Below are 6000 nucleotides of genomic sequence, written 5' to 3' on the forward strand. Positions count from 1 at the left end.
TCGCGGTGGAAGCAAACCTGTTTATTGTAATGAAAGCATACGCAATAATGCCTTGCATCTAAAAATAGGCTGGTCATAAAATCATCAACACATTCTGCGTGATGTTTCTGTCACGTTTAATAATGGGTTGCCTATGCAAATATCGAGCAACCTTGCCTGTTCCTCCGACCAAATTCGTTGTGTCGGTGTTGCATGTGAAAACACTGACCGAAAATCGCACTGCGGCTTCACCGACTACACCGGATATTTTCGGTCCAGCCGCAGCATGTGAAACGGACGTCCGCGCATCACGTGTTCATGCGCCACTAAAAACTGGCCTGCGGTCCGATGACGTCAAGCGGATGCGACGGACCAAAAGAGCAGACGACGCGCTTGGTGTACCCCTGTTGCCAGATTATTTTAAAGTGTTTGGAAACGCTGGTAAAACTGGTTTTTCCTCCCGAGCCATGACTGCGATTGAATGGTGCAGGTGCGGCCCTTTGTCCGATTCCTCAATGGCCTGCTCGTCTTGCTAGCCCAGTCGATCGCTTTGTCGCAGTGCAGCTTGACAAAACAGCGCGCCAGCTCAACGCCACTCAGCGAAATGCGGCAGCCGAAATAATTGCAAGAGCGGTGGTTGCCAGAGCTAGCGCGCGCATCTTCGCGGGCCGCCGCTAATTCCCGCGAGGGGAGAGGCACATGAACTTCCTTGGTTGTCCAGTCCGCGGGCTGACAGCACGCCTCTCAATTTGGTGATGCACGAATTCGTGATGCGCGGGCCGCGGGCGAACGGTCCATCGTATGAATCGGCCATAGCGGCTGGCTGTCCTTCCTTGACTGGTAGCGGCCTCTTCCGCCTGATGGATGGTGGTGCGCTGGAGCTCAGGGTCCGGGCTTCTCAGCAGGGTCTCCCAGGCTTCTCTAATATCAATATTTTGCCCGCTCTGGGAGAATTTAGGAACTCCCAATTTATGTTGTCCTATTGTTATGACGAGTCATTCCTTTTTCAGAACGCGTTAGGAGACAGCACTTCAGCGAAGTGAGTGGCGGCCGTGTGGGGATCACAACTGGAAGAGCTATCTATTGGGACCTGCTCTAGAGACTATTAAATGATGGGCGTTCTCCACTTCCTTCGATGCATGTTGCAGGCTGGCAAAGAACGCGTAAGGAGAACCCGGCAAGGCATCCTTCGATCTGGACGTGGTCGACGGAAGCAGCGATTCCATCTCATTCGACTCGACCGCGAAACTTAGTGTGACTCGCTGCGACGCTCGCCGAGACAAACGCGGCGGCGACGCCCCTGACGTCGACACGCAGAGCCTGGACGGGGACGGCACTTGGGCAAGTTGGCATCGCAGCAGCAGGCCTCGCTTCACTCCGTGGTCCCGGGTTCACCAGCGCATGCTGGCCGCGGTCTTCCTTGTCGGCATCCTCTTCGCCGTTGCCGTGGGCGCCGCTTACCTTTCGGACGCCGACCACTCCGACGGACCCCGGCTCCGCGGCCCCCTCGAGACGGCTGCGCCTGCCACGAACGGGACTGCGAACGCTACTGTATCGGGACTATAGTACCTGTTGCGCCCGAAACTTCTCTCAGCTTGTACATGGAACTTAACGTTTGCAGTCGAGGGTGTTTAGGCTTGAGTATGGTGTTCTGTTTCCTGAGTATACGTGTTCGCATGGACAAGCATGAATCTGCCCTTACATTTTCTTAATACAATTTGGCGTTCAAGCACCAAAAGAATCCCCAGTGGCTTTAACTCTATTACGTGGATATTGGCTAGACATTGATTTATTTTACATAAACTTGCAGGTCTCGCTTAGATCATTGTCGGAAAATGTTTTATTGCTCGCGTGAAAAAAAAAATCGAATTCAGCAACGTTGTAGCGGAGAAACCCAAGTAGTAATTGGTTTTTATTAAATAATAATAAAAAAGGAAGGAAAAGATTTTTGCTAGTCCCGGCATTTGCCATCGATACTGAAGCACCTGAGCTGGGGCAGCGGATAGCAGGCAGAATGGAGAAATGAAATGAAACAGGTGAGGGGACCGAGTGACTGTCGCTTGGGCGACTGAAATGTGTCGGCGGTCGCCGTTACGAACTACGCTCTTTGAGCGTACACCTATTCTCATTTTTCGTTTTGGCGTCTTCTTTCTCATCTTCTTTTAACGCTACGACATCGGTCATTCTCTGCTTTACATAGATCCTTGGTAGACCTCATACCACTCCTGGCGTAGTGGTGCAGCAGTTAAGCGATTAGCCACCGCCCTGAGAGGGTAGGTGCTGCCATTGGTGGGGATTGTGTGACCCAGGTTGATGTTACCGAGCGACCAATAATTAATTTAACTGCCACCTGTCACAGTAGGCAGTTTGCTCGCAATCCGGTGGGCAGGGCTTCACCTAGGGCTTCACTGTCACCGATACATGTCCCCTCTTATGCTCACGCATTATTAAACTCGCGTCGAAATCATGCTTTTCTAGAATTAGCCTAAGTTGCCCAAGTACGGGAAAGCATGTGCGACGTAGGTGTACATAGGCCCAATATGTATGGACCCTTCACATTGGTTACTTATGGCTGTTTTACGGACCATGCAACCGGCGGCTGGGGCGACACGGTTCCTGCCTTTCCACTTTCGGTGCAGCTGCTGCGAAGGCGGTTTTCTTCCTTTCCACTAGGCTGCAGGAGGCGCACTACCCTCCGTCCCCTCTTGGCTGCGCGCTGGCGTCCACGGGTTTTGTCCATTCCAAGCAGCTGCAGCTGCCGCGAGACTTTTTAAAAATTCACCAGGACACACAACAGCCTTTTCGCTAGTGCACACTTAGCGCTGGTGCACACTGTGCCACGCGCAACCCGTCGCCTGCAATACTGTCTTCTTCTTCCCTCTCCCATTTATATTTACCTCTCCTATAAAAGTCAAGAGGGGTTTCCGCTTTGCCAGCTGCAAACCGTGGCCGGTGCAGATTTCACCAGGACACACAACAGCACCTGCCAACCGTGGCAGACAGCAGCTGGCAGGCGGAGGATTGACCCACATACAGCAGGCCTTTTTCACTAGCGAGGCATCTAGTGCCAGCTCACTGAAAAATGTGCCGTCTTCAATTTAATTTCGAAGCTATTTTCTAGCGGCCGTGTTTCTGCTTTTTAATACTGAGCTAAAAACGGCTGGTGGTTTAGCATTGTTAAGCACGCAGTATTGGCCGAAAGCACAGTTTTTGCAGGTATAAACCTTCGCCATGTACATGAAAGCGTAATTGAGGTGTCCACTCAACCAGGGAGCCACTTATGGGCATTTACTTTTTTCAGAATCAACGAAGCCGATTAACTGGATTGTAAAACTTCTATTTCCAACAGTTTGAGGAGCTTTGGGCCCCTCGCCTAAAGGACGGACAGAAGGTCTTGGCTCCCGGCGGCATCTTCGGCCAGTTGGACGACCTTTGTCTGAATCTCCGGATCGGAGCTGAGTAGGAGAGCGTCCCTATGGTCCATCGCCTACTTGTTCCCTTCAGGGGGACAAGAGGACATTTCCATAGAATGTGGTTGAGGTCCACTTTGTCGTTGCATTGCTTAATAAACTGTACATCTCCAACCAAAATTTTTTATTTTAACCCAACCTTTCGAAGCCGACTCGGCTCCTTCGTCAGGGGTGACTGAGGGCAGTAGCTAGCGTCTTTTAAGTCTGGAGGGGAGGAGGGGGTCAAAGGAAAGACAGCTGTGATGCGAAAGGCGTGGGGGCGGGGGAGGGGTTGAAGGCTGTTAGTCACGTTGTCGCACTGCAGAGAGGTGGCCAATGGCGACTTTTTTTTCGTTGAGTTGAAGAGCAAAGTCCCTTGGCATATACGGGGGCAGGTTTCCTTTTGTGCGGTTGATATTGTTCGGGGTGGTCTGGATGTGCCAGGATTCTAGAAGGAGCCTCTTGTGGTCATTTGTTTCGGTTCCGAGGATGCGGGTTTCATCGAAGTTGATTCTATGGTCGGAGTCCTCGGAATGTTTGGCTACTGGATTGCGCTCTCTTGAGAATTTGCGGACGTCGTTTTTATTTTGTCGAACTCTTTGAAATTTTTGGTTTCACCGATGTAACCTGCGTCGCAGTCGGCGCATGGAATTTTGTAGACAATGCCTTGGGCTCTTTTTCTCTGCGGCCGGTCCTTGAGAACAGGTAGGCATAGCGCAACAGTGTTCGTGGGCTGGAGACCCGCTTTTTTTGAGGATTCGGGTGATGGTTTCGCTGACACCTCCGACATAAGGTAAAGTGACGTATTTGATGGTGGCGTTGGTCTTTGTGCGTTGATTTCTTGGCGAATGTTGTGTTTTTGACGTCGAATGGAGTTTTGAATAAAGTCTTTTGGGTAGCCGTTCATGATGAGTTCTTTTAATATCGTGCGTTGTTTTTTTGCTGTCAAGCTCTGTGCTGCAGTGTGTCTCAACTCTTCGGGACAGCGCCTTCACCACTGATGCTTTATGAACTGACGGGTGGTAGAAGAGAAGTGGAGATGCCGGTCTGAGTGAGTTGGCTAGCGGCATACGGAGAATTGAAGGTTACTGTGGTCTTGGGACAAGAGGACGTCCAAAAAGGGCAGAGAGTTTTCTTGTTCTACCTCTAGCATGAAATGAATGTCAGGTTCTACGGAGTTTAAATGAGGAAGGAAATTTTGAATCTCAGATCTTTTGATGACGGCGAAGCAGTCGTCGGCACACTTGAGGAAAATCTTTGGTTTCATGTGGAATTAGTTGAGGGCTCGTTGTTCGATGTGTTTCATGATTAAATTGACCATGACGACAGATGGATGTTCCTATTGGTGTTCCTTTCACTTGTCGCTAAAATTCCCCCAAGTCCACCGCACGAGGATCGGAGAGCTTATCCCCTACTGCTACGCGCATGGTGCGCCCGCTCAGGAAGCTGCGAACGTATCGCAAAAGGTGCCCGCTCACACAGGCCCCCTCAAGCACCGCGAGAATTGGTGCGTGGTGAACGTTTCAAAAGCGCCCGAGACGTCCAGTAGTAGCAGCAGCGCAACCTGGCCGGCCGCACTGGCATGCTCCAGCGCTTTAACAACGTCCGATACAGAATCAGCCGTGCACCGCATCCCACAGAAACCCGTCTGCCGCTCGTCAACAAATCAGCCTCCTCAGCCCGCTCGTTCAGACGCTGCACCGCCATATGCTCCATGAGCTTACCTGCCGCCGATGTTAATGCCACTGGCCAGTATCCGCTCAGCGCCGTAGGTGGGCACCCTAGCTTTCGGATGGGACAAACGACCGCGGTTCGCCAATCCTCCGGTAGCTCCCCGCGTTCAAACACCGGGTTAATCTGCTGCAGGAGGATCTATCGTTGCTCCGCATTCAGGTTTCGCAGCATCTGGTATGTCACCCCGTCCGGTCTGTGCGCCGCAGCGCATTGTTCACTTCCGCCGCGGTGCACGGCGCATCACATGGACCTTCCGAGGTGACGGGAGAGGGACTGGCGTCGCTTCTGGGGCTCTCAGGAGCAGCTATGTTAGCTGCGTTTGCGGGGCTGGGCGGCGCGAACCGGTCGGCAAACCGCTCTGCCAACTCTTCAAAGCTGTGCCTGTTGGCGATTGCGAGGGTGGCCAGCGGTTGACAGTTTGCCTGTGGTTCGGTGATGCGCGGCAGAGTGTCAAACCAACACCCTCTCAATGCTAAGGCCTCTCCACCGGCCGCGTGACGTCACGCCAAGGGACCGTGCAGGCCCCGCGCTCCGCGATTTCAGCGCGCCGCGCCCGTCTGCACTATTCGGGTACTGCCGTACGTAGCTGCCTTATAAGTGATTCCTTCATTTTCATTTTTGTCGTTGCTGCAGAAAAGAAATTCGCTAGTTTGTGCGCGCCTTAGGCTATCATTTTATCTGCTTTATATATTTTTTTTATTGCAGAACACCTTATTGTCAAGAAAGTTCGAGCTGCTAATACAGTTTTTTATAATAAACAATTTAGCATACGGCCGCCAATTTCGCATTATTGGTCATTATAATAAAAAATTGATTAGTTAATTTCAATTAATCATCT

The sequence above is a fragment of the Amblyomma americanum genome, chromosome 5 (assembly GCF_052857255.1).
Source record: "Amblyomma americanum isolate KBUSLIRL-KWMA chromosome 5, ASM5285725v1, whole genome shotgun sequence".
NCBI classification, from domain to species: domain Eukaryota; kingdom Metazoa; phylum Arthropoda; class Arachnida; order Ixodida; family Ixodidae; genus Amblyomma; species Amblyomma americanum.